Source organism: Eurosta solidaginis, chromosome X, assembly GCF_040869045.1.
Source record: "Eurosta solidaginis isolate ZX-2024a chromosome X, ASM4086904v1, whole genome shotgun sequence".
Taxonomy (NCBI): Eukaryota; Metazoa; Arthropoda; class Insecta; order Diptera; family Tephritidae; genus Eurosta; species Eurosta solidaginis.
In genome coordinates this window covers 60,092,577-60,102,994 of record NC_090324.1, presented here as the reverse complement: position 1 = coordinate 60,102,994, position 10,418 = coordinate 60,092,577, and positions in this window count along the sequence as shown.

Below are 10,418 nucleotides of genomic sequence, written 5' to 3'. Positions count from 1 at the left end.
GCAGGAGCTCTCATGTGTCACCTAAGGATTTGAGGCCAATCAGTCTCTCGTCGTTTCTTCTTAAGACGTTTGAGCGGCTGATTGATCTGTACCTACGAGAAAGGATACCTGGGGGGTTACTGTCGGCTTCACAGCATGCGTACTGCAAAGGCAGATCGACGGAAACTGCTCTCCATTCGATTGTAAAGCAAATAGAGGGGTCTCTAGAACATAAACAGTATGCTCTGGGTGCCTTTCTAGACATCGAGGGGGCTTTTAACAATGTCTTACCGGGGGCAATCGAAAGAGCTCTGGTGGGCTTAGGAGTCGAAGCGGCTCTGGTTGAATTTATTAGCAAACTTCTATGTGGCAGAATTGTCGCAGCGGAGTGGGGAGGAGCCATAATAAGGAGGAAGGTGTGCAGGGGCACGCCACAGGGGGGGTGTCCTATCTCCTCTGCTCTGGGTTGTGGTAGTCAACGAGCTTCTTGTGGAGCTGGAAGCCAATGGTTGTCGGGTGGTTGCCTATGCAGATGACCTCGCTATCCTAGTCAGGGACAAATTTCTGGGCACCCTGCGCGATGTTCTGCAGGGATACCTGGATACTGTGGCTAGGTGCGCTGAATCATGTGGATTGGCGGTCAACCCGGGGGAAACAGAATTGGTTCTTTTTACAAGGAGATATAAGATACCCGACTTCAGAACTCCTTTGATTGGAGGGGTACCGTTGGTACTTACTGACAGGGTTAAATTTTTGGGAATTGTTCTGGACAAGAAGCTGTCCTGGAGGCCCAATATGGAAGATAGGGTCAGGAAGGCCACGGTTGCCTTGTACTGCTGCAGGGGGGCTATCGGAAAGAGATGGGGGCTCTCGCCAGGAGTAGTACACTGGCTTTATGAGATGGTGGTCAAACCGATTCTGCTATATGGGGTGCTGGTTTGGTGGAAAGCACTGAACACGGCGATCACCTCCAAAATGCTAGTGTCAGTGCAACGGACGGCGCTTATCGGTATCAGTGGCGCTATGAGAACAACACCTACCTTGGCACTGAATGTCATGCTGAATATACATCCAGTAGATATTGCGGGAAAGGCAGCCGCGGCCCGGTCGTTGGTCAGGTTTCGTGATATGGGTTATATGCTTTCTGATTTCGGACACTCTAGCCTTCTTACTAGTTTCGACTTTATCCCGGACAGGACGGACTATTGCATGCCGGTGGCCGCTCCCTATACAACCTTCACCCCAGTCATTCCCCCGAGGGTGGAGTGGAGAAGAGGAATTATCTGGGGCATGGGACCGGTTAACTTGTTCACGGATGGGTCGAAGTTGGACGGAAAGGTTGGCGGGGTGGTCTTTTGTCAAGATCTAAATGTAAGCCGCAAGTTTAAGTTGGCTGATCACTGCAGTGTATTCCAAGCGGAAGTTGCTGCAATTAAGGATGCGGGGGATGAAATGCTATCCAGCGCTACTACGGTTAGGGAATTTAACATCTACTCTGATATCCAAGCGGTTATAAAGGCCTTGAGCACAACTACAGTGCGATCGAGGGTGGTCTGGGAGTGCCTGACCTCACTTGCGATTGCATCGAATTATTTTACAATTAATATTATCTGGGTCCCGGGCCATAGTGATATTCCGGGTAACTGTCAAGCGGATCTCTTAGCCCGAATCGGTACAGCTGAACCGGATGAAGATGGCTGTAGGGATTTCGGGATTCCGATAGCCACCTTTGGATTGCTCTTCCATAGCTGGGCCTCGAGTCAGCTCAGCAAACGTTGGGCGGACACTACGTCTTGTAGGATATCAAGATCTTTCTGGCCGAAAGTGGATGGCAGGAGGTCTGCTGAAATAATTGGGTTCACTAAGGCTCACCTATCAATGGTAATTGGGGTTTTGACAGAGCACTGTCCCATGGGTATGCATGCGGTACGTCTCAATATATTGGAAACTCCATCCTGCTGCAGCTGTATGGAGGATGATGAGGTGGAATCACCAAATCACTTTATGCTTGACTGCCCAGCTTTTGCCAGAACTAGGCGAAAGTATTTCGGTCGTGACTCACTTGGATCTCCCGAGGAGCTATCCAAGGTGGAGATCGGGATCATTCGGAACTTTATCGTTGCTACCCAACGATTCTCTAAGTAGTTATATCTACGTCACCGTTAGTTTAGTTTATTATATGTGGTATCACAACGGACCGTCATGTTGTCCAAGTGAGCTTCCTCTATCAGGGAAGCTACCACCCAACCTAACCTAACCTAACCTACCTCAAAATATACTCAAGTTATCGTGTTAACGGACAGACGGACGGACGGACGGACGGACATGGCTCTATCAAATTTTTTCTCGATCCTGATGATTTTGATATATGGAAGTCTATATCTATCTCGATTCCTTTATACCTGTACAACCAACCGTTATCCAATCAAAGTTAATATACTCTGTGAGCTCTGCTCAACTGAGTATAAAAACTGCTCCAGCGATAAAGTAAAAACAATTATGCAAGCTGGAACGTTCACAATAATGAACGGAGCTATATCAAAATTTAACAACAGTTGCACAGAAGTAACTGGACATACAAATTCAATATAACATATTCGACAACAAAATTCCAATTTCCGAGGTAACTTCCGCAGGAGTTACCAAAACAATAATTATAGAGGAAATTATAGACGTTCTTTCAATACCTATAACAATAATAACAATAATAATAATAACAGACAAGATAACCAAAGATCTGGTCGAAATTTCGGATCGCGAGGAAATACTCGCAATAACACCGGAAATGTCCGAAATGTTACACAACAGGAAAACAAACAAACTCCACCTCAATAAATAAAAAATTATATATTTTCAATTTACACCTTAACAGCTACATATCTTCCAGAACAACTCTGAATGATTCCATATCAACCCTCCTAATCGATACGGGAGCGAATATTTCAATAATAAAAAAGGGTCAAATTGACAGTAATGTCACGATAAATAATTCTCAAAAAACAGATGTAAGAGGAATTGGTCAAGGGATAACAAGCACTATTGGCACGGTTAAAGCGGACTTAAAAGATGATTACCTACTAATTAGACACAAATTAAACGTAGTAGAAGACAAATTTCCAATCCCATGCGATGAAATATTGGGATTAGATTTCACTAAAAAATATAATTGCATTTTAGATTATCAAACAGAAGGTGACACTCTAATACTAAGACCATATGACTACCCAGAAAACATAATAATTCAGATGACTAACAAACCAACAATTAATAGTACTTCAATTCCCGCACGATCAGAAGTAGTTCGACAAATTCACATAGAAAATAACAATTCAGATTTACTAATCTCACAACAAAAATTGTGTGAAGGTATTTTTATTGCAAACACACTAGAAAATTCACAACAAACATTCGTTAGAATTATAAATACAACAGATAAAAATGCAACACTTCAAGATTTAAAAATTCGTACAGAAAATTTGAATGATTATACAATAGTTAAAAATAAAAAACCCGAAAATGAGGCCAACAATAAGGAAAAATTAGAAAGATTAAATAAAAATTTTCCAAAATTTGCAAATAATGCACTTAATGCATTATGTGCGGAATTCATTGACATTTTTTAATTGGAAACAGAACCAATTAACACTAATAATTTTTACAAACAAAAACTTCATATGAAAGACAATAACCCAGTCTACGTAAAAAATTATAGAATACCAGAAGCTCATAAGAGTGAAATTAATAAACAAGTAAAAAAATTATTTAAAGATGACATAATAGAACCTTCAATTTCAGAATTCAATAAAGAGATGGAGAAAAAAGATGGAGAATGGTTGTAGATTACAGACAAGTAAATAAAAATTAACCGCAGATAAATTCCCTTTACCAAGAATTGATGACATACTAGATCAGTTAGGAAGAGCTAAATATTTTTATACTCAGTTGAGCAGAGCTCACAGAGTATATTAACTTTGATTGGATAACGGTTGGTTGTACAGGTATTAAGGAATCGAGATAGATATAAACTTCCATATATCAAAATCATCAGTATCGAAAAAAAATTCCGTCTGTCCGTTAACACGATAATTTGAGTAAATTTCGAGGTATCTTGATGAAATTTGGTATGTAGGTTCCTGGGCACTCATCTCAGATCGCTATCTAAAATGAACGATATCGGACAATAACCACGCCCACTTTTTCGATATCGAAAATTTCGAAAAATCGAAAAAGTGCTATAATTCATTACCAAATACGGATTAAGCGATGAAACTTGGTAGGTGAGTTGAAATTATGACGCAGGATAGAAAACTAGTAAAATTTTGGACAACGGGCATGGCACCGCCCACTTTTAAAAGAAGATAATTTAGAAGTTTTGCAAGATGTAATTTGGCAGTCGTGGAAGATATCATGATGAAATTTGGCAGGAACGTTACTCTTATTACTATATGTCTGTTTAATAAAAATTAGCAAAATCGGAGAACTACCACGCCCACATTTTAAATATTTTTTTTAATTCAAATTTTAAAGAAAAGTTAATATCGTTACAGTATATAAATAAATTATGTCAACATTCAACTCCAGTAATGATATGGTGCAAAGAAATACAAAAATAAAAGAAAATTTCAAAATGGACGTGGCTCCGCCCTTCTTCATTTAATTTGTCTAGGATAACTTTAATGCCATAAGTCGAACAAAAATTTACCAATCGATGTGAAATTTGTAAGAGGCTTAGATTCTAGGACGATAACTGTTTTCTGCGAAAAAGGGCGAAATCGGTTGAAGCCACGCCCAGTTTTTATACACGGTCGACCGTCTGTCCTTCCGCTGGACTTTTAACACGGTAACTTGAGCAAAAATCGATTTATCTTTACTAAACTCAGTTCACGTACTTATCTGAACTCACTTTGTATTGGTGTAAAAAATGGCCGCAATCCGACTATGAACACGACCACTTTTTCGATATCGAAAATTAAGAAAAATTAAAAAATGCCATAATTATATACCAAATACGAAAAAAGGGATGAAACATGGTAATTGTATTGGTCTATTGACGCAAAATATAACTTTAGAAAAAAACTTGGTAAAATGGGTGAGACACCTACCTTATTAAGTAGAAGAAAATGAAAAAGTTTTGCAGGGCGAAATCAAAAGCCCTTGGAATCTTGGAAGGAATACTGTTCGTGGTATTACATATATAAATAAATTAGCGGTACCCGACAGATGATGTTCTGGATCACCCTGGTCCACATTTTGGTCGATATCTCGAAAACGCCTTCACATACACAACTAAGGGCCACTCCCTTTTAAAACCCTCATTAATACCTTTAATTTGATACCCATATCGTAAAAACACATTCTAGAGTCACCCCTGGTCCACGTTTATGGCGATATCTCGAAAAGGCGTCCACGTATAGAACTAAGGCCCACTCCTTTTTAAAATAATCATTAACACCTTTCATTTGATACCCATATCGTACAAAAAAATTCTGGAGTCACCCCCGGCCCACCTTTATGGCGATATCTCGAAAAGGCATCCACCTATAGAACTAAGGCACACTCCCTTTTAAAATACTCATTAACACCTTGCATTTGATACCCATACCGTACAAACAAATTCTAGAGTCACCCCTGGTCCACCTTTATGGCGATATCCTGAAAAGGCGTCCACCTATAGAACTAAGGCCCACGCCCTTTTAAAATACTCATTAACACTTTTCATTTGATACCCATATCGTACAAACAAATTCTAGAGTCACCCCTGGCCCACCTTTATGGCGATATCGCGAAAAGGCGTCCACCTATAGAAGTAAGGCCCATGCCCTTTTAAAATACTCATTAACACCTTTCATTTGATACCCATATTGTACAAGCGCATTCTAGAGTCACCCCTGGTCCACGTTTATGGCGATATCCCGAAAAGGCATCCACCCATACAACTAAGGCCCACTTCCTTTTAAAACACTTATTAACACCTTTCGTTTGATACCCGTATTGTACAAACGCATTCTAGAGTCAACCCTGGTCCACTTTTATAACGATATTCCGAAAAGGCGTCCACCTATAGAACTAAGGCCCAATCCCTTTTAAAATACTCATTAACCCTTTCATTTGGTACCCGTATAGTACAAACAAATTCTATAGTCACCCCTGGTCCACCTTTATGGCGATATCTCGAAAAGGCGTCTACATATAGAACTAAGGCCCACGCCCTCTTAAAATACTCATTAACACCTTTCATTTGATACTCATATCGTACAAACAAATTCTAGAGTCACCCCTGGTCCATCTTTATGGCGATATCTCGAAAAGGCGTCCATCTATAGAACTTAGGCCCACACCCTTTTAAAATACTCATTAATACCTTTCATTTGATACCCATAACGTACAAAATAAATTCTAGAGTCACCCCTGGTCCACCTTTATGGCGATATCTCGAAAAGGCGTCCACCTATAGAACTTAGGCCCACTCCCTTTTAAAATTATCATTAAACCATTTCATTTGATACCCGTATCGTACAAACAAATTCTAGAGTCAGGCCTGGTCCACCTTTATGGCGATATCCCTAAATGGCGTCCATCTAGAGAACTATGGCCCATTTCCTTTAAAATACTCTTTAATACCTTCTATTTGATACACATGTCATACAAACACATTCCAGGGTTACCCTAGGTTCTTTTTACAACATGGTGATTTTTCCTTACTTAGTCTCCACAGCTCTCAACTGAGTATGTAATGTTCGGTTACACCCGAACTTAGTCTTCCCTACTTGTTCATGCTTAGATTTAATGTCTGGATTTCACCAGATTGAACTCAGCGAAGAGTCAAGAGATATCACATCCTTTACAGGAGATAAAACCTTCACAAGCATTCCTATATATGGACGATTTAGTCGTATTAGGATGCTCCGAAAATCATATGTTTAAAAATTTACGAGATGTTTTCGCAATTTGTAGAAAATATAATTTAAAATTACATCCTGATAAATGTTTATTTTTCAACTAAGTAGTAACATACCTTGGTCATAAATGCACAAGCAAAGGAATTTTGCCAGATCCCAGTAAATTCGAAACAATTAAAAATTACCCAACACCTAAAAACGCGGATGAGGCGAAAAGATTCGTCGAATTTTCCAATTATTACAGAAGATTTATTCCTAATTTTGCAGAATATTCCAGAATAGTAACCAGAATTTGCAAGAAAAATGTAGTTTTCGACTGGACAGAGGATTGTAAAAAATCCTTTGACTATTTGAAAGCTGCGTTAATAAGCCCTAATATCCTACAATATCCCGATTTCAATAAACAATTTTGTATAACAAATGACGCAAGTGGATATGCTTGCGGAGCAGTATTAAGCCAAGAGCATGAAGGAAAACAATTGCCAATTGCCTATGCATCAAGATCATTTACTAAAGGAGAAATTAAAAAAGCAAGAATTGAGAAAGAATTAGCGGCCATTCATTGGGCCATAACATATTTTAGACCATACGTTTACGGTAGAAAATGTTTGGTCAAAACAGACCACATACCCAAACATTCCTATTTTCGATGAAAAATCCGTCATCAAAGTTAACTGGAATCAGATTAGATCTGGAAGAATATGATTTCGAGGTGGAGTATATTGCAGGTAAAGAAAAATATGTAGCCGACGCATTATCACGCATAGATATTAAAGAACTAAAGCAAATATCGGTAGAAGCGTGTAGAATATTAAAAGTTACGACTAGGTTGGAAACTAACAAAAATCATAACAATAAACAGTCCAGTAGTAAAAATGAAGAAATAAAAAGTCACAAAGAGAACCCAATAATATTTGAAGCGCTAAATAAATGTGAAGTAAAGATACTAGTCCAGCTCGTTTTCGATCCTCCGAAATTACGTTTCAAAAAAGGAAAGAAAATTTGTAGCGAAATTAATATAAAAGATCTAATTGTTAAGGCGAAGATTGACTTAGGTCAATTCTTTGCCAGGCTTATGAAAGAAGCCGTCAATTTAGGAATTAGAAAAATACAGTTGTCCTTAGGAGACAAATTGATTAAAGATAATTATACTCGGGTAGACACATTTAAAAAAATTGGTACCAAGGTTAGGTTAGGTTTGGTTAGGTTCAAGTGGCTGCCGTCCACATTGGAGCGGCACACTTAGGCCGTTATAGGCCCATTGTGAAACCACACGGATTTGTTCCCACTCTCCTAATCAAACCACTTCGTTGAGTTTATGAAGCTAACTAAGCATCGTGTATTGTCCTCAGCTATATCAGTCAAATCTACGAGAAACATCTTCTTCGTTGCGGCAGCTTCTACAGTAATCATTAAATGGAGCGCAAATCCTTTCCGCATGCGGTCCAATACAAACATGACCCGTAAGAAGACCTACAACTAAGGAAACATCCCTCTTACGGAGGGTGAGAAGCTCTCGCGATCTCTTCTCATTCCATTCCGGCCATGTGAGTTTTGCCGTGTGGCATCTATCATGATGCTTCCACCTGGCTGCTGCTTCCATCAGTAGAGCCTCCTTTATCTTGAGCTTGCAGGTGGAGAGCGGCATGCCCAACCTCTTCCAGGAAGGCGAAAGTGGAAGGGAGGTACCCTTTCTTGCAAGCTCATCTGCCCTCTCATTACCTGGTATGCCCTTATGTCCCGGAACCCATACCAGATGCAGAGTAAACTGTTCAGCCATCACGTTAAGTGATCTGCGACAGCCTACTACAGTTTCAGAATTAGCTGTGACAGAGTCAAGGGCTTTCAGTGCTGCTTTACTGTCTGAGAAAATGTAAAAGTGCTTCCGAGAGACTTCGTTCTCCCTAAGGCAGTCCACAGCGTCTTTTATGGCCGCAATCTCGGCCTGAAATACGCTACATTGATCCGGAAGGCGAAACGATCTTTGTATCTCCAATCGTTGCGAATAGACATCCCCTCCGAGCCTGTTATGCAATTTAGATCCATCTGTGTAGATCTGAATGCCAATAAGGGTTACTCACCCACTGTTCACTCTCAGGGATTAATATCTTGTTAAAGTTGGTTTGCAGAAATCTGTCCATTCTGGTATGCAGAATCTGTCGAGAATTTCAGTATGTTTGCAGTGCGACCATGTGATCAGGTTCCTCAGCCTGATAGCTGCACATGCTGCATATTTAATGCCTACTATATCTATGGGTATAAGGATCAGTATTACATTCATAGCCTCCGTTGGCGTTGTGCGGATGGCTCCTCTTATGCATAGTAGTGCAGATCTTTGCACCTTTTGAAGAGTAAGAACCGTCGAGGATTTATTTAGGGCAGGCCACCATACCGCCACCCCGAATAGCAATATTGGCGTAACTATGGCCGTGTATATCCAATGTACTATCATAGGGGACATTCCCCATTTCCGTGCAATTGCCCCTTTACATGTGTAGAGGGCAACCGTGGCCTTACGGACATGTTCCGTGGTGTTTTGTGTGCAGTTCAATTTGTTATCAAGTGTGAGCCCTAGATACTTGGCGGACTCACTTAACTAAAGAACTGTGTTGCCAGCACTGGAGTTGAGAGACGCGGTATCTTATACTTCTTCGTAAAGAGCACCAGCTCCGTTTTATGTGGGTTAACGCCTAGACCATTATCAACGGTTTATGCTTCTACCCTTCTTAATTCCACTTGCAACATATCGCAGAGAGTTTGTGGAAACTTCCCACTTATCAACAAGGCAAGGTCGTCAGCATATGCTATATCTTTACAGCCCCTCCCCTGCTCCATGTCACTTAGCAGCTGATTCACCGCCAAGACCCACAGCGGAGGGGATAGGACTCCACCTTGGGGAGTTCCCCTACTGACGAACCTGCTCACCGATACCCCTGCAAGTTCTGTGTGTACTACCCTGCATAGCAGCAATTGGTGCACAAGACCCACCAGCTGAGATTTGATGTCCAGATCAGTCAGTACCTTAATGGTTGAGTCGGGTTTAATGTTATTGAACGCTCCTTCTATATCTAGGAAGGCTTCCAGGCATTATTCCTTGAAAGGGAACGATCTCTCTATGCACGATGTAATTTCGTTGCCGTTTCCGTTGATTTACCCATCTTATAGGCGTGTTTTGCTTCAGAGAGTTGGTCATTCTCTGCCTCCCTGATATATGTTTCCATCAGCCTCTCCATCATCTTTAGTTGAAAGGAAGATAGACTAATGGGTCTGAAGTCCTTAGGCTTCGCGTGGCATGCCTTACCTGCCTTGGGAATAAATACCACTTTAGATATTTTCCGTATACTTGGGATGTGGTTTAGTGCCACGACACCTCCTATTATAGGATATAGCCAGCTAGTGCTGCATTCCAGTGACTGTTGTAGTTGTATAGGTGTAACTCCGTCCGGTTCTGGAGTTTTGAATGGTTCAAAAGATTGGATGGCCCAAGATATCTTATCTCTTGTAATTAAGTTGTGCAGTATAGGTTGCATTGTTGCTTGT